This window comes from Rhinolophus sinicus, chromosome 2, assembly GCF_057876585.1.
Source record: "Rhinolophus sinicus isolate RSI-liver-muscle chromosome 2, RSI-T2T, whole genome shotgun sequence".
NCBI classification, from domain to species: Eukaryota; Metazoa; Chordata; class Mammalia; order Chiroptera; family Rhinolophidae; genus Rhinolophus; species Rhinolophus sinicus.
In genome coordinates, this window is record NC_142502.1 from 189,713,353 (window position 1) to 189,732,723 (window position 19,371).

Here is a 19,371-nt window from a genome sequence, read left to right on the forward strand (position 1 = left end):
CGTTGTCATTTCCCTAATAGCTAGTGAAGTTGAGCATTTTTCCGTATATCTGTTGGCCATTTGTATGTTTTCTTGGGATAAGTGTCCGGACAACGTAGATGGACCTTGAGATTATCAAGCTAAGGGAAATAAGTCAGCCAGAAAAAGTCTAGGACCATATGATTTCACTCATATGTGGGATATAAAACTGAAAGCAACAAACTCACAGACACAGACAACAGTTTAGTGGTTACCAGAGGGGAAGGGGAAAGGTGGTAGAAGAGGGAAAAGGGGATCAAATACATGGTGATGGAAGGAGAACTGACTCTGGGAGGTGAACACACAGTGCAATATACAGATGATGTGTTATAGAACTGTATACTTCAAACCTGTATAATTCCATTAACCAATGTCAACCCAATACATTTAATTTAAAAATAAATAAAAATTTAAAAATGGAAAAAAGTTACAGACGGCACTGCACAGTAGCAAGCATACACCTCCCTGAAGCAGAGTGGAGAGGGGTGCACTGAAGGGTTCCACGTGGCCAAGTCAGGTTCGGGCAGCCTGGCCCAGTGTTGAGCCAACGCTCATTCCTTGTTCCTCAATACATGTGTGTTTAGTAACATACATATCGCTGTGTGAAAATGTGCTGGGCCTTTGCTTGCAGTACTGGCTTACGTTCCCCAGGGTGGCATTACTGCAGCTTCTTCAACCCGGGGATTTCCAGCAGCCCTGTCCCTTTCTGAAGACAGGACAGGAAGTCGGCGGGTTCTGTCTGAGACTCTGTTGGCCGGTCACTGGCCAGTGTGGCAACTGAGCACTCGAAAACTAGCAGGTTCCAAGTGTGTTGCCCTGTAACTGCAGAACACACACCAGATTTAAAACAAAAAGTAAAGATTTTGTAACTATGCTGATGGGTGTTAGCTAGACTTATCGTGGTGATCATTTCACAATATATACAAATATCAACCATTATGTTGTATACTGGAAACTTACATAGCATTGTATGTCAATTATATATCAATAACAATCAGAATTACACACCAAAATATGCAAAATATCTTATTAATATACTGATTACATTTGAAATAATCCATCAGTTATTTTGTTGGTTATATTTTGAAATAACCATTTTAGATATATTTGATTAAATAAAAATATATTATTAAAGTTAATTTCACCTGTTTCTGTTTTCTTTTTATGTGCAGCCACTAGAAAATTTTTAATAGCATACGAGGCTCACAATCTATTTCTATTGGAAAGCACTGATCAAGTCCAGTGTTTCTCAAACTTCCTTGTGCATACAGATCACCTGGGAGTTACGCTGAAGTGCAGACTCTGCCTCGCAGTCAGGGTGGGCGTTGGGAGAGCAGTGTGGCCGGTTCCGGTGCTGCTTGGGTGGCTTCTGAGCATATTTCAAGACGAGAATGAGATACAAGACAAAGGCGTTTTTACTCTGTAATTGGGATACAGAACTCCTGCCGTGTAGGGTATTAAAAGATAAAGCAGGAATTGTCCATTACTACAAATTAGGAAGACCATACATCAAAGATATGTTGTTAAGATATTTCTCCCTGCAAAGTCTCTTCCGGCTTGACGTCATGGAAGGGCTGGTAACTGACAAAATCAAGAAGACTGTGTTTTTGAGCCTAGTTATTTGCTTAACTCCTGATATGGTTTAGATTCTGGACCAATCTATTCCCTGTCCTGAGCCTAAGGGATTTTGCATGTACAGCTGGGAGAAGAACAATTTAGAGCTAGAGTGACATAGGATATTGGGTGGAGATGGGCCACCCATGTGGAAAGCTGAGTGGCATCTTAATAAGTGAAAGGGTACTTCCCAGGGGACAAATAAGCCAGGGTTTGTAGTGATGGCAATGAGCTTTGATGACAGATGAACCCTGGAGAGACTCTGCACCTTCACTTGGCTCTCACCTTGGAGCAGGAGCAGAGTGTTTGTGTGTGTACATGTGTCTGTGTGTTGTAGCAGGCAGAGTTCTTTTGTTCGAGAAAAGGAACCAGTTGGCTCGTTTAAGCAGAAAGGCAATTTATGAACAAGATATTGGGAGTTCTCCCAGAATGCCCAGGAGTGGAGAACAAGGCGCGAGGGGTGAGCAGCCTTTACCGGTGCCCACATCACACTGCTGAGTGGATTCACTCAGGGCATCCCCACTGTCCCCCATGCGCCTGACCTGCCAACGTCACCTGGAACCCTGTCTGGCTGCCATCATTGTCCCACTCACAGGGCAAGGCTCCTTGGGAGGGAAATTCCGCAATGAAGGATCAGAATGGAACAAATGCCCACTATTCCTATCATTTGCTGCCCAACGTCGGCACACATCCCTAAAAAGTACGTGTGCATCCTCGTATAATTATCTGTTGGTCCAAGCGCCCTGCCCTCCTAGGAAGCGGGTAGCCCCGTCACTGTGTGCCAGCTCCCAGTCCGGATCTCCAGGTGGTACCCGCTCCTGCTCTATTCTGTCATAATCCACATCAATATTCCGTATGGACCACAATGTTCTCTATACCACACAGTTGTGAGAGAGAGAGGAAAGCAGAAAGTTTGTTAAATTATGTCAAATATATGACAACTTATACGACAAAGCCAGGAAGAGAAACCTAGTTAGATGTTACGTTCCTTTTGCTCACAACCAGCTAGCACCCCAGCTAGTTGGTTATTCACCTTACATGATGGCCCCAAAATATCTTCACTGAGAGATATGGGTCCTGAGTGTCTGTCTGCAGGCGGTAGGCTGGTCTTCCGGCAGCTGTTACTCAACCTGGCTTTCCTCCAGACGCCCAGGAACCCCCCTCGCTGCACAGCAGCCACTTAGTGATCAGAACCACCCCCCAGTCAGCACCATGCACCCACCTTGGCCTGTTCCCCCAGGAGCATAAGGACCCAAAAGGAGGAAGCAGGGAATAAACAGTGAAGCATCGTGCCCTGCTGTGTATAGACGAAACCTAGGTGTTGGCCAGACAACGAGATGCCAGGAGCCGCATAAGGTATAGGCTCCTGTGTTTTTATTGAACTCGCCTCCTGCTCTCTGGTGAGACTATATCTTGCCAAGAAATCTAGAGTGACTGCTAGCCTCTACCGTAGATCCTTCTAGCATGCTGTCATTGCTGCAGGGGGCCAGCCTCACATCCTGTACGGTGGGAAGATGACTCCATTTTCTGCCAAGGTGAGGAATTAATTTAACCTGAGATGAGGCAGTGAAGATATTCTGTTGTTCCCAGTACTTGAGGAAAAACCATCCTTGTCTTAGGTCTATTGGGATAACACCCATTTCCTTGTGCACGGAGCTGTGTTGATTTGCTTGAGTAAAGACACTATGTTTGAAACGGCACCCCTGGCTGAAGCTTCCAGTAAGTCACCATGGCTCTCTGGGAGCCCTGTCCTCTGTACTAGCCAAGTAATGCATGAAAGGTGACAAGATGAGACTCCCCATTGCTGCATTGTTGGTGATGCCAGCACGTAGGGTGTCCCCAGCAACGCCACAATACTTTTATTATGTTAATAATCCATTCACTAGGGATCTAAGGTGGAGAATCTGCCAATTGTTGAAGATGTCTTTTTCATCTCTCTCCCTAGGAATGGGGTAGGGGAAGTGAACATGGAGAGAATTTAAGGCCCCACTGAGCTAATGAGTCATGGCCCCACTCCCTGTAAGTCCCGCTTCACCCAGAAGGCCATGTGATTTCTGGGTTCCCAGAAATTTAGGCAAGACTATGTGCAATGATGCCTCTACAGCTGAGGGGTTCCCTTTCCCAATATATTATTACTCTGACAAACCATTGCAGGTCCATCTGAGAAAGGATCATTTACTTTCCTGATGTCACTGCAAGGTCTTTCTTCAATGATAGCCTTTATTCTAGATGTCGTGAGGCTGGAAAGCAAATTCCCGAGATTGGGTGAAGGACCTAGAATCTTTGTGTGGGGGGGCTGACCTCACACCCTGTTCACAGATATCAAATTCCTTCAGTTCGACCAATCAAATAGGACCTTTGTGTGTCACCCTTCTTTTTCCTTCCTGCAAACCATCCCACAGCCATGGCTGATAATTTAATTGTTTTGCCACCAGGTACCATGAGTGACAAATGCCTGCCTTGCCGGATGTTCTCTACCAAGTGAAATAATGAACCTTGATTTCTTTCATTTTCCCTGTTGTTCGTTTCCTACCAGGTTCTAAGTGTCAATGCGTGTATCACTTCGTGTACTTAGTTACCAATACATATGACGCCTGACAAGGAGAAAAGGCAGAACTACTAGGTTGTTTGAACTAGCAGACTTGGAGGCTGGCTCATTGGTATCAAGGTCTAAACAGACGCACTAGAGTTGATCCAGGTAGTGTTCTGCTGCGGACACCGTGCACACGGGACACCGCCGCCCTTTCTCCAGGAAATTAGCTGTACCCCCACTGCCGTGTTACCACAGGAGAAGCCTTGAGGACCGCATTTGTTTGTGTAACCAACTCACAATGGGGAATCTTCGATGGGAACATCGTAAAGGTGGATGATAGGTCACGGGCCCACATCTTAGCGGAAAGGGGAATTGGAAAAATAAATTCCTAGTAATTTTAGTATCCACAGTGAGAGGCCGTCGCTACTTAGTAAGGAGACTCAAATGTAGGGGAGGTTCTGAATACAGGAAGGAGATTCAGAGGCCGGAAATGCAGAAAGAATGAAAAAGTTCAGCACGGTGTGGCTGAGAAGACGTGTCTTCCTTCTCTTGTTTATCTCAGGTATCTTCTCTGCATCCATCTTTTCTGGCTAGATTCTCTTTTCCTAATGATTTTTCAGTACTAAAACCACCTTAGTTATGCATGACACTCATTACTGTTTTCAGCACAATGGAGAAAAATTCAATTCCAAATAAGGTCAACGGCCTAAAATGTGCTTTATGTCTACATAGTTGATGTTAGTGGTGGCCCACAGGTGAACTGGAAAACCAGCCCAAACACTCTAATTAAGCACCTGGTTTGTCCCAGCGCTAGCACTATGAACGCATAAGCTAAGGAGCATAAGTCCCTCTTGCCAGTAATGAGAACAGTAGAAATACTAAACAGATGACATAAGGGTGAAAAAATGTGATGTAGAGACTCCAGATGCAAGGTACCCCAGACGCTGGAGATCAGAAGTCTGGAGGTGGCTTGTAGAGTCTTGTTGGAAGACATGGGTATTTGTGAATTTATTGGGCTACCAAGCATGAAAGGAACAGTATTTGTTCTTTTATAAAAATTGTAGATCATGTTCTTAAAGTTATGAACTTGGGAATGACAAAAATATCTTTTGTAGATTCTCTTAGTTGGCTGGCTATGATCAACTAAATCTTAAATTCTCAGAATTATGTTTGATACAATTTATATCTATATATTTTGCCAAAAAAGTACCAGCCCTATCAAAGCAGGCCAGGTCTATAAAATCATAGATTCTCTATAACCTGAGTATGCGTGCCTTAGAATCCTGTTACTCCAGACCCCCCCCCCCCCGGCAGTGTCCCTCCGTTAATATGCAATAGAGTATCGGTCCAAGATGGACGCAAAGACACATCCATGAGACCCAACAAGGTCATGGCCCATCCTTTCTGATCCAACCAGTTCACTGAGGTTACACAGCCAACTTCCATCACATTTACGCAGCTCTTCTCTGTGAGATGACCCCAGATTTCCTTTTCGTTCCTCTATTTTTTGCATTAATTGCTAACACCTTATTCTTTTTCACTATTGGCTGTTGAAGCATTCCACAGCTGTTTTGATTAGTTGAAGCAAATTCCCTGTAACGAAAATAGGTTTCCCATCTTGATATTCTTATTTCTATTTTAATAAAATATCCCTTACCTCATATACGTCTAATTCATAAAGTTTAGTTTCTGATGGCGTGGGGGAAGGTTACATTAGTGCTCAATTTTTCAGAGTGTGCACTGACATAATAATACGTGGATTCCAGGTTTTAACTATTTACTATCCAACTGTTATGATTTTATTCGATTTGCAACTATGTTAAGTTAGTCTAAGATTCCTTTTCATATCACACCGCCCCATTACTGATGCGGGCATAATTCTGGAGAAAAGTAAATGAGACTTTAGGACATGTCATGAGCTTCCTGTGCCCAAGCTGGGGTAAGTCATAATTCCACTTTGCCCAGAGAGCTGGTCCCTGTGCTTTGCTGCTGGGAACACAGTGTCTGAAGACTTGTTGCGGCCCCTGTTGGTACACATGATGTCAGGACCACTCTACACACGAGTCCCAGAACTGACAGGAAAAGGCCGTCCTTCCCACACGATGAGAGGGCCGTCTGTGGTTAGCTGGAACCGTCAGAAGCTGCAGCTGAGTGTGTGCGAGTCGGAAGTGCAGCCTCGTGTACCGTTCGTTACCAGCCGTGTGTTTTATTTTCAAGACACTCATGTCCCTGGGTTGATTTTCTTTGTATTAAATCGGAGGACATACCCATTAGAAGGGACTGTGTACTCCAGTTTATTTTCTCTAATTAATTCACGTTAGTTAGTTAGTTAGTTAGTTTTAGTTAGTTAGTTAGTTAGTTAATGGAGGTAAGCTATGGACTTTCTAATCCAGAAAGGCTTCAATGTGAGCAGTGAGCATCTTAGGGCAGCATAAAGTATATTAAAAATAATTTAGAGCTTGGTAGATAGTCGCAGGCGAAGTGTTTCATTCACTGTATGGTTTAACTGCAAACTTCAGAGTTTCAATGTCAGTAGCCTTTGGGGTCCTCCCCAGTCCTCATGTGTCCTGAAGGGCTTTGCTTGCGGGACTTGACTGCCAAGTGCTGGGTTTCTGTTTTTAAGAAATCGTGATTTCTTAAGTGCCCCTGTACACGACTGCACAATGCAGACTGAGAGGCCGCTGGGCTGCTGTGCATCCTGGCTTCACAGGGCATTGACTGTCCCGTGTCTTCAGCCATTTGAGTGCTCAAAGCTCTGAAGTCACGGGGAGGATGGGGGGGATACACATGCTGTGCGGGAGCCAGCTCAGGCTGGGGGGTCGCTGGGGTGAGGCCACCTATGGCGCACTGACCGTGTGTGGGGGAGCAGGCGCTGGTGCCAGCTGCCAGGTCGAGGCACACCTCCCCTTCATGGTGACACCCCCATGCTGTGCTCACCAATGCAGGGGCCTGCCGTTCCAGGGACATGCGCCTGTAGTGTGGTAACCAGCAGCTGTGGAAGCACAGACGTGCACGCGTGTGCAGGTGCCCGGGATCTAACAGTGTGTATTTTCATAGACCTGCACATCTAAGAAACACACTCACATATATAAATCTGTGATTTAAAATTCCGTGGCTTACTGCTATTTAGAGATTGACTTATTTCTTACTGGAAGATAAGCTATTTTAACTAAGAAAACTGAACTTATTGCTAACACAACTAACGTAAACAGGGAAACTGACAGGGAATAACTACATATGTGTGTGCACATACACACATTTTCCATGTCTACTTTATTTTTAAAAGTGTATGTGGAAGAATAAAAATAATAATATAGTGTATATTTAAACCCTAAATAGTGCACTGGAGCTCACTACGTGATGTAAACATTTCAATTTTCCTGTAAATCTTATTCTGCTTACATTTTAGAGGAAGGCTTTGTCCTTTGTAAAATGGAAAATTCCCGTTGTGCTGCAGTTTCGGTTCTAGGGTCGTTTGAGAGCTCTCCTTGCCTCCGTGGTGACCACACTACCTGGAGAACCTCCTTTATCAGTGTGGCTGGCGGGCTGTCTGGGGAGCACAAGGCGAGTGTCTCAGACACAGGAGAACACATGCTCCCATTTTTTTTCCACTGACTGTAAATGATTCCTATTCTTTGCTCTACAGAACATCCGATATGGTGTCCAATCAGCTGAGAAAGCTGCACAGACGTCATTAGTGTGTGTGTGTGTGTGTGTGTGTGTGTGAGAGAGAGAGAGAGAGAGAGAGAGAGAGAGAGAGAGAGAGAGAGAGAGAAAGAGAGAGGGAGAGAAGAGAGATAGAGAGAGGGAGGGGGGAGAGGGAGAGGGAGAGGAGGGAGAAAAAGAGAGGGGGGCGCCTGGGGGGTGAGGGATGGCGGGCGGGCGGCAGGCGGGCGGGCGGGCGGGCGCGGGCCTGCAGGCTGTGCCCCGCCGAGCGGGCTCTCATTAGGGCAGCCCTATTGATTCCTGGCTCACACTGCAGCACTGGCTGGAGTGCATGCAGCAGAAACAAGATCACACCCCAGAGACAGGAATTGCTAAGGCAAAAATAAGTATATGTTAGTTTCACATAAAAATCATGTATCTGTTACCAAAAGGAAGCAAAAAGGGGAAATTTAGACAGCAAAATGGGAAGATTGTTAATAACTTAGAATAGAGTGTATATAGGAAAAGTAGAGAATAATGAATTCAGAAACACCTCTGGTTGTAATTTTTAAGCTATTTTTCATGAGATGATAATGGGCTAATTTCCAGAACGCCCTTTAAAAAACCCTGACATTTTTCACAGAGATATTGAAAAGTAGTTTATTTGAGAGTAATCTTAAAGCTATGACTGAGAACTTTGGGGGGGAAATGTCAAATTTATGTGTATTAAATTTTTTTAGATTATTAGATCAGTTAGTCAGCTTTCATTTTTATATTTTTGATGCTTTGTGTTGCATAATACCTAGGAGACAGTAACAGGCTGGTGCAAATGTCTGAAACAGCAATGGGTTTCTACAGAGCTGCATTTCAGAGCCCAGCTGTGAGCCTGTGAGGAGAGCGCTTGCTCAAGGTCTGCTGCCCAGGATGTGGTTAGAAACTGTGGTGCGAGGTGTAAAAGTGTTGTCTCGGTCTTTAGGCAGCTGGACGTTATTATTGGCCCTTTTAGCCCAAGACTTATCAACTGCCCCCCTCCCCAAAAGAAAGGTAGAGGTAAGTCCAGTTTTATAGTAATGGTGTTTTCAGGCAGGCAGTCTGCTTGTGAGCAGCAGAAAATTAGAAGATTTGAACAATCCATTCCCATCTCCCCACCACACACACACACACACACACACACACACACACACGCACGCACACACACACGCACACACACACACACACACACACACGCACACTCCAGCACCAGTCGGTTAAGGGGAAAAGGGCGATACCTTTTTAAAAGACGAAAGGCTGTAAGCCATTCTTAGCAAGAGCTATATTGAGCATGCTTGCCAGACAGGCAGCAAAGCTGAGCCCCAGTTCCGCCCAGACATGTGCCTTCCATTTTCATTTTAATCAGCGGCTCAGGATGGCTGCTGATTCATTTTGCAGGATGTCCCCCTGGGAGCCAAGGTGGAAGCCTGAGGCGAGCTGCTGTGCCATCAATGCAGCACACCACACCAGACAGGGAGAGCACGGGGACGGGAAGAAAGAGAAAAGGCTTCAGCTTGCACGTTCCAAATGTCAATATGGCCACTTAAAAATCCTTCACGAAACTAAGTCCATTACAGAAAATATAATGAAAGAAAGGGAAAAGAAAAAAATTGTCCCATCGTCATTTCATTATCCACCTACCCCCTCAACACACACACACACACACACACACACACACACACACACACACTTCCATAGAATGGCTTGAAATTCTAGCTTTCTTCATGATCACTGTAAGATGCCATATATATATATATGCATTTTTTTTTTTAATTTACCTGGGCTGCTAAGTAGCTGGGGTGGTATACCTGATTTAGCTGGAGACTTTGATTTGTGGGATTGACAACCTCATTATGCAGTGAGCTTATTATTGATATTATTCTGCTCTCGGTTGCCATGGCCACCTTGTGAGACACATTCAATTTTCTCTCTTCCATCATCATTATCTATGAGGCCATCTGTTGTGGAAAATGAATTCAGCCTCATTTGCATGACTGATAAGCAATTTTTTTTTTTATCTATTTAACAGAAGGTCATATGCCGGGGATTTGGAGCTCGTGAAAAAAAATGTGGAGAAAAAGCGTATCGAGAGGACGAGTGGGAGTGCGTGCGTTAGGGGATGTGTGTGGAAGTAAAACAGATCCCTCAGGCCCGTGAGCCTGTGCGCTGCATTTGTCATTCGTGCCCGGCGACATTTTTTTTCCCTAAGCTACTGCACACTAAACCGTGAGAGGGCTTTCCCTGCAGTCTTCTTGAAGCCCCCTGGCTTTTTCACTCATTGTTGGTGGGTGTATTTTAAATTTTTTTACTCCCTGGACTATGGGGTATCATATCAATACTCACTGAAGACAAAAAGCCACCTTTCTGCGTCTGCGTGGTAGGCACATTCCTTATCGTCCTTGCCAACCTGTGCTGGAACAGGCTTGTCTTTGCTTTATGTGTATCTGGGCAGCACAGTTACCAAAACTGAGCTCGTCTGCCTTGCGAGCGTTGTGGTCGTGTTGTGAGGTATGTGGTCTGCGTGAGGCTAATTGTGGGACTTAGCGGACAGGGTCTGTCTTTCTGTAGTTTCAGGGCTCATGCTGCATCGCCTATTGTTTGCTCCTTTTCCAAGTTATTTTTATAGCATGGCTGGTAGCTGAAATGCTCCTGGGCTAGAGAGTGTGAAAGCCACAGCAGTCCCTTTTGAAAGCAAAAGGGGTATTAGGTTGCATGCCTTCACCGTGATGTTGTTTGTAAAAACTTGCTGCATGGCTAATACTTAGACAAGATTCAGATACTGAAACAAAAACTTCCCACAGACTTTATTGGATTACTTTACATGACAAATAAAGCATACCATTCTTATAAAGGCTGGTCAAGCTTTAGATATCCTTAATATAATGTGATATTTGCCTAATGATAAGAAAGTTGATTTACATCATTTAATTTGACAAACTCGAAGATTTTTAACTATAACCTAAATGTGTGAAGTTCATCATAAGGAAACAGTATTTCATTTGTAACAGAGATATGTCTTTAAATGTGACTTAAATTAATAAACTAAAAATTCAAAATGCAAACTTTAACTTCAAGGTAAATCAGAATGAGGCAATAAATATATATGTAAATATTTGTGTGATAGTTAGCCATTCAAAATATAAAGCACTGATAGTGAATTAAATATTAATTTACTCATGACAATTTCCTATACCACTAAAACTATGTAACCTATAAAATTTAAGTTATTTAATTTCTTAGAGTAAAAATATTTTTCATAATAAGAGCTTTTTTTGTTTGTGTTTGTATTTTTTACTGGACAAAAATAACTTCCAAGACAAAAGTATTTCCTACCACCCTTACAGACATCAGGGAGTCCCTGATTGTTCAATTTTATAAAAGTTATGTAAAGGCATGTCTTCCATACAGATAAAAATGTGATTATTTTAAGAATAAAAAGTGTTTTTGACAATATTCCTTTTTGAAAAACAGTTCCATTGCATTTCTTTAAGTTTCACCTCTCAAGAACTTTGAATCCAAAGTACTGATTGTATATTACACGTGCCATTTAGTGACACAGTGTAGAAAAAAGGAACTTAATTTTTTTTCTAATTGACCTAAAGGAAAGTGTATAATTCTGTCACCTCAAGTGCAATAATTCAATTGGTTAAAATTCTTAAAATTGTACTGTAGTAATAAATTTAATTTATTAAAGTCAACAGGCCATAGTTGATATATTTGTATAATAGTTTTTTACTTAATGGCACTTTTTGAAACTCTTGCCACAGTGTCATAGACGTCACACAAGCAATAGCAACTGTTATATAATCCTTCCTTTTTTAATCAGCCATTTTAAAAATATATTTTAGCTCGACTATTAGAGAAGTAATTTCATTTTAAGTATTAATCTGACACTTAGGAAGTTCACAACAGTAAAAGCCTGATAGTTAATGAAGATTATTCACAGTTACCTCACTTTAAGCATCAGTAAGGTGATACCTGGATCTATATTATAATATGTAAAATTATGCTGTTGCTTTTTGATCAGTACATATAATCTTTAGATTTGTGAAACAAAATTGTCAACTTCTGAGAAGCCTAGGAGATAGCACAGTTGATTTTCCCCTCCCCCCTCAAAAAAAGTTAATTACCGATCTTGGTTGGCTTCTTCCTTGCCTCCCTGACATTTGACTGCTGCTAATTCACTGATTAATCTCATTAATGTGATTATAGTAGGATTTGGAGTTGGCTGCCATTGTTCTGCAGACACTGCTATTCAGCCTGAGCACTTGCCACCTCATTCAGTTTTGCTGTGATTTTTCAAAGGCTGGCTGAGTGAGCTATTGTGAGCCAGGCTGCTCTCCCTTTCCCTTTCAGCACCGGGAGCTGTCCGCTGCTGCTAGCAATTCCGTTCAGCAGTGACTGACTTCCTACTAGTTTACTGGCAATGTGAAAATGGCTCACTTTCATCACCTTAATGACTGTCCTCGCTGAGGCAGAAGTAGGAGCAGCCTTTATGGTCACAATTGGATGTTTTGAAGATGGTGGCAGAAAAGACATGCAATCTCCATATCTCTATTTTGCATATACAATTTTTACTCTACTTTCCAAATTTCCAAACATAACATGATTTAATTAAAAATACTTGGATATGTGTACTTGTGATTGAAAAAACCGTAAACACTGTGGAGACATGCTCTTCAAAAGGGAAATCTTTATGTAATGGAAATTTATGCAATTAATAAGATTTCGGTTTTGAAAAGGAGGCGGAGGATCAAGATGAACCAGTAAGGCAGAAAGTACACATGGAACATAAATTTCAACTTCTCTTGAGTTAGACTTGAATCCTCCAGCCAAACTCAGGCCAATTTCACAAATTTGTGTTAGGAGCTAAGATCAAGGATGAAGGCACAATAATTTGTGACACTGTACGTGTGGTGCACGAAAGTCCCTAAAGGAGCACACAATTTCCTTTCGGGTGATAAAAGCAGGACAGCGTGATTTTAGGGAAACGGGGGTATTTTTCAAGAATGAGCCTCCTCAGTGTAGAGCTTTCATTGTTCCTGTCATATTTTCACCTAACTTATTTTTCACTCTCTTGTAAATGTTGTATTTCTCGCCTTACTGCTGAGTATGCCTAATTATTTCACTGTCTCATGTTGTATGTCTGTTTTCTATGCCAACTTTCAATCAATTAGGGAAAATAAAAATATTTTGCAACTTCAAAGCTTTTTAAAGTTTTTCTATTTGTTAAACTATACTTAAAATTAAAAATTTGGAGTGAATAATCTGATTATTTGTTAATTTTCTCTTAGAAATACTTCACATGTATGATAAAAAAAAAATGCAATCACTTTTCTGGGAAAAATTCATTTTGTGGCCTAAATAATATGTTTAAAGTCACATGTGTAAACTAGATTTCCAATTCTACCTGTAAGACAATCTAATTTGAGGGAGAGGTATTGTTTTAAAAAACATACTATATCATCTAAAATACTTTACTTATTATGCATTTTGGTAGCTATGTTTTTAACTTCAAAAAACTTAAAATTTTATGTACTATTAAATATTTTGTGTTATGAAACCCATTCAGTGGCATAAGAGGGACTAGAGAGATGCCTTTTGGAAATGACCACCCTGCTCTGACATTGCAGTGTGGCTCTGCTGGATGTCCCCTTCTATCCATGACTGTAATTTCCAATCAATAACCAGTTTTTCAACTGCATCTAGTACTTTGCCATAAAGTCTACTTTGATGCAAAGTCTCCCCAGAGCACTGTCCAGGAAGCACATGAATGGCAGATTCGAAAAGAGAGATCTTCAGTTGTGCTAAATTCTTACCCAATTATTTTGAGTCATAATTTGATTGCAATAGTATTCTGCATTTTCTTATTTTAAGTTTCTGAAAAAGCTCTCTTCATCAGTGTTTTCTTTGGACAAAAAAACAACAACAACATGTAACATTCCTTTGAAAGCAGCAATAGAGGATAAACTCGAACAAAAACTTGAATATGATTAGCACATTTTTCACTGAGTTAAGTTTCATCACACTGTAATCTTCACCACAACACTCGACCTACATTAGTCTACAGCCAAATTACACGAAAGAGAAAAGATATGACAAGCTTAAGGAATATATATATATATATATATATATATATATATATATATATTATGTATAAATATATGTAATATGATATATTTATAAATATATATATTTAATTATTTTAAATTTCATTTTGAAATGGTGGGGGGTAAATCACATCCAGATATCATGTGTGGCTGATATTAAAAATTAAATATTTTAAATTGGCGTACCCCACAAATTAGACATATTGCCTATAATGACCATAACTTGTATAAGGCATAATGCTAAATACTCTATTTTTTAGTAATTTATTGTATGGTCTTTCTGATACCAGATGATTTTAAGGTAGCAGCTATGCATTCTTCCATCAAATAGTCTGTGTCAATGCAACATGGTTTCAGTTTGAAGTGTGCTTTGTGCCCTCCCTCCCTCCCTCCCTTCTTCCTCTCTCCCTCCCTCTCTTCTTCCCTTTCTCCCTGCCTCCCTCCCTCCTCTCTCCTTCCTCCCTCGCTCCCTGCCTGTCTCTTCAGTCCTCTCGCTTTAACTCTGTTGTTTGTCCCTTTTCGCCTCCCTCCTCTCCGTGTCCCTCACACCTGCATTGTTCAGCACACACGATGAGTTTTCTGTGCCTGTTTTCACAATGATGCTGTTTTAAGCTTTGACATCATAATGAGGCCTCAGGGTGACTGTGGAGGTAATCGGAGATGGCAGGGAAAATGTAAGCCAGGCGTTATAAAACTAGAAAGAATGCACAAATGCTTATTTATTATGTGAGCAACTACTGAGAAGCACTGCTAGATTGGGCTGTTCTGTTAGAAATTTTTCGTAAAATGTATCTCTTTAAAGAAAATCCCTACTCCCCACGTGGCAATTATTGGAGAAGTTGGGAGGGAGAGGAAAATCTTTTGGTTTAAGTGTAAGGGGTATTGTGCTGTGAGAAGATGGAATGGTACAGAACAGTCTCTGAGAGTGTTGCTGCTCTCAGACCGCAGTGACAGCCAGCAGAGCTGGATGAGAAGGGATTGTCACCTCTGTAGTAACCAGGATGTCTGGTCTCGGCACGTCAGGCAAGAGTCTCGGGATTTGGAGGAACCACCTCTGAAAGCCAGAGGAAGGCGTCCCTGGTGACAGGGGACTCCCGTGCTGTTGCCCCCACGGACAGCACAGCCAATGTTCTGTGCTGTGGAGAGGCCGCAGTGGTTTGTCACCGCTGCTGCTCTGCCCGAGGCTCAGCCTGGACACAGGGGGCTGACAGAGTGACGCCTCTGGAGCATGGGGACGAATGGAGTGGCAGTGTGTGGGGAGAGGTGATCAACACGTGCGAGGGTTTCTGCGTGGCAGGAATAGTCCTGCATGTGTGCAGGGACAGACTGCGGAACTGGTGGCCTGACGGCCACCTCGTCATCCACATAAAGGTACCTCTTCCTTTTCTTTAAATGTTGCATGGGATTTCTCTGGTTGTTGCCGTTTCTGTCTTCCAAATGATTTCACCTGACCTCTTGAGTACTTCAACACATAGTTGTTTCCTTGACTACCTGTCTTCAGCTCTTATTTGATGACAAATTATAGCACTTCTTAAAATTGCGTGGTTTGGTGTCCAGATGAGCCAGCACTGGACTGTCTCCCACAGAGCTCCTGCTTCGGTGTAACGTCACTGTGGGCACCGATGTGTCTGCGTGCCGCCTGGAGTTGTTATTAAACAGGAGTCTGTGTATTCGAGGCTCGTGTCCAGGGGGAGGGGTGGGAGGTGCTAAGTAGCCTGTATGATTTCATGTGGTCGTTCATGGTGGTGAGTGTTATAAGAGAGAGGTTTGCAGAGTGCGAGGTGTAGTTACCATGGGAGTAAAACAGTCATTGCTTGCCTCAAGAAGCCATTTATAAAATTGGCACTTCTTTTTAACCGGAAAAACGCTAATGAAAGTCCTAGATCTATGTTGCCTTTTGTATTTTTGAAATCTAATTTGGTCTTGCCTGTTGAGAGAAAACTTTCTGATATTTTTTTCTCCAAACAATACTAAAAGGTTGATAATGCTTTAACTTTCTTAGAGAAATAGTTCTATGTCTTTTGTTTTAAAAGAAAATGAGACAAGAAGCTCATAGGGAAGCAGAACAGACTTTAAGAGTCAGCTGGCGTTAACTCTTGGGTAACTGCTCTCCTCTTGGAAAAGTGGCTGGGCGCCTTTTGGAACCTCTTTTTGTTTTGTTCCGGAGCTAAGCAGTAGTACCAGGGAAAACGCTGCAGGTGCAGCTGACTGTGAGGTTTCTTTGGCCGGGGAATGACTTTACCACAGCGTCAGGGATGGGGGTATTTTTAGACATGCTGCCTGGCCGGTAGCTGTTAGCAGCCTGCCTTTGGCATTTCTCATTCTCATCTATTACATTAAATACGGCACTGCACATGATACACATTGAGCTGTAGAGGTTTAGGGGCCTGTGGTACAATGTAAGAATCATACAGCATGCATCCCCACTCCTGCCTGACGGGGCTGCAAGCCTACTAGACAGGAGGGTTAGAAATTGCCGGTGGAATCCACAGCTCTACCTTGGAAAAGATCTAGCTCAGCGACGAAGCCCCCCCAGACTAGGATTCGGGGATATGGATGTGTTTTGTAGAGCTTAAAGGATGCAGCCTGAGACAGGGTAAGTCAGCCGTGTGCTACTGGTGTCTTTCTGCAGCGACGTGGTCTCCCAGGGAGCCCTGCCTGCTGCACGCGGGGCGGCGGGCGCACAGCCCACCTCGGCGGCTGCCTGTCAGTGAAGGCTCCTCTGTCTCCAGCACGCATGCCCATCTTCCCTGTCGTTTAGTGGTGTCAACTTATTAATTTCCATCCTCGACTTCGGGCCTGTTAGTTTCCTGTCGGAAAGCATTATTACTTTTGTCCATGTGGCAAAATAATTAGCATACAGATGAGAAGTGGCCCGGTGTCTGAGCGCCAGTAGAGAGAAGATGTGCCCTGGGAAGTTGATTGGATGAATGGAGAACAAATGGTGGGCGTTGGAAAGCACCAGAAGAGTTTTGTGGTCGTGGAGCAGGTTGGAGCATTTCCTGGGTGAGTCCCCAAGATGGAAGGCAGGGTGGCTGCTGGGGGAAGGACGGCTGCCGGGAGCTGGCCCAGCTGAGCCAGCCGGCTGCAGCCTCCCGCACTTCACACCCACGACTTTGTTTTGCTGTTGCCACCAGGTAAATGTGTCCTGTTCCTCTTGTTGTTCCCGAAGCCTTAGCTCCACTCCTTAAAGTGCAGTAAAGTTCCACTCCGAATGGTCAGTAACAAAAGAATAGTCGTCTGCTGCTGGTTTGGGGCAGTGCTTCATCCATCTTCCTGCGCCGGTGTCTGAAGGGGAAATGAACTGTTTAGAGATGATTGTTTTCAGAAATTTACAGCAGCCATTATTCACTGTGTTTAATTAATATTTTCTGGAGCAGTGTATCCAGACCAGTAAAATTAGCAAGTGTTGTTTCAATGAAAGACCAGACATAATTAGTTTTGACTGGTATATATTTTTCCTAGCTGGAGGAAGATTTTGGCTGATTTAACCAGCAACTTACAAGAGATTATGAAAATTGAACTGACGTTCCCATTGATCTGTAGGACCCCAGATAGGAAATATAAAAATGAGCACAAGCTCAGGTACTGTCAGTTCATGTCAGAAAAATGGAGACTATTTTGTACAAATCAGTCCCCTGAGTTGGAAAGTAAGTATAAAGCCTGCTGGAATGCTAATTTTCTATTGTCATCAGTGATACACATTTCTTATATAATTCTGTGACTGTACTAGTGCAATATGGGTTATTTAATATTTAGTTAATATACTTCCATCTCAGGGAATTCACTGATAAATAAATCTATCCTGGTCTCGTAATTCCTACTCTCCTTAAAAGGTGAGGGTTTCATTTTAACTGACCTAATTATTTCATCTGCTTTTAAGGTAGAACTCAAATATAAATTATTATTCTCTAATACAGTTTATAGTCTCCTGAATATTTTAGGTCACTTAATGATTTTGGTGGACTTTTATTTTTAGGCTTTTTAAAGAGTTGGTTTACTTTAGCTGTTGGCTTTACACAATGACAGTGAATATTTGACAGAAAACACAACTTTGGAGGGTCATTTCTTCTGTTTGTAAAAAAACTAGGCCTTTCCACAAAAGGAAAAAAAGAAAACAAAACAAAAGAAAGAAACCTACCTTCAATAGACCTAAATCTCAAACACAAGATATTGGAAAACATATTAATCCTTCATATGAAGCTTTTGACACTTTAGTTTTGATAATTTCCCCCCTCATATTTCAAGTTTCTGAGCACTCACACTGAGCTTTTTTTCTTTTTTGCACAATAGGTGAATTCTTTATTTTTATATCAGTGCCTATATGTACATATATATAGCCAATTTTATTTTATTTTAAAATTTGCTGGTAAACTAGAATAAGAAAACAATTGAGATTTTTTTAACCCAAACAATATTAAGTACCAAAATATTCTCAAAGAGATTCACGAGCTGTACCGAGAGACAAGTAATATTGCCATGAGTTTTCCGTTACTGTCTTTCATTTCAGAGTTGAGCCAAGCTTTCTAAGATTAAAATAACTCCTCTTAGTTTTCTGGTGGGTCATAACTTTCTCGGGACAAAATATCAGCGCTGTTTTAGCCTCACTGCGAGGCTACAAGAGGAGGGAACACTGGTCTGTTACCTACCACAGGCTCTCTTTGTGCCTGGCTGCCTCTCAGAGGTATAGCCCAGCTTATTTTTTAAGGGCCAAAATTATGTCACATTAGTTTCCACTTGACAGAGTTACTTTATGCCACTATCTGTCACATTAGCTCTCAGGCACTATTGAGTTGAGAAGGGGTTGCTTTCAAAGACAATGAAAGTTCCCAGAGTTACAAATATGGTGATGTCTACCTGACTGAAAATATGATTTCTAAGGGAATTTCATTCTTTTTTTTTTTTTCTTTTTTTTTTTTTTTTTTTTTTTAGGTTGAGCTCTAAGGTTCAAGCTCAACTTGGGAAAGGAAAATAAAGCAGACTTTCATAGCAAATTTTTGTAGGCAATCAGTGAGATGCCAAAGTATCGTCTGAAATCAGGCACTGTTCGGTTTCACTGGGGAAGGGCAGTGGGCAGACGGGAAGCTTCCATTTCAGGAAGGTCTGTGTGCCATGGTGTGTCATTCCTCAGCAGACTGCCCGCTGATTGTGAATGAAGATGGGTGTAAACATTTGTCTTTCCAAAGGTCACTTGAACTTGTTTCTTTAAAATGCTGTACTATGATGTATTTTTGCGCTATTGGGAGGACTACAATTAATGTCTCCAAAGGTTTTGTGAGTGCATGTATACATGTGTTTTTAAGATGCCAAGTGAAAGTGTTGTGTGTGAGCTGACGATGTTTCAGCCATTGGCTTAATATGTGTAGCATGTAAACCTGCCTTTGCTACATTTGTGCACTCATTAATATCGTTGAAAGGAAC

The 19,371-nt window shown here is 42.2% G+C and overlaps 1 protein-coding gene across 30 annotated transcripts in view; it reads left to right on the top strand.

Annotated features, from left to right (window-relative positions):
- Nucleotides 1-9,976: 9,976 nt before the first annotated feature.
- The window catches only part of MYT1L (myelin transcription factor 1 like), a 365,607-nt gene continuing 356,212 nt past the window's right edge, over nt 9,977-19,371 (top strand). For 4 of the 30 annotated variants that reach the window (XM_019752018.3, XM_019752010.3, XM_074331619.2 and 1 more), the window contains exon 1: nt 16,291-16,546. The gene's annotated coding sequence lies outside the window, so the exon portion shown is untranslated. The other 26 variants (XM_019752013.3, XM_074331634.2, XM_074331623.2 and 23 more) reach the window with 20 other exon arrangements.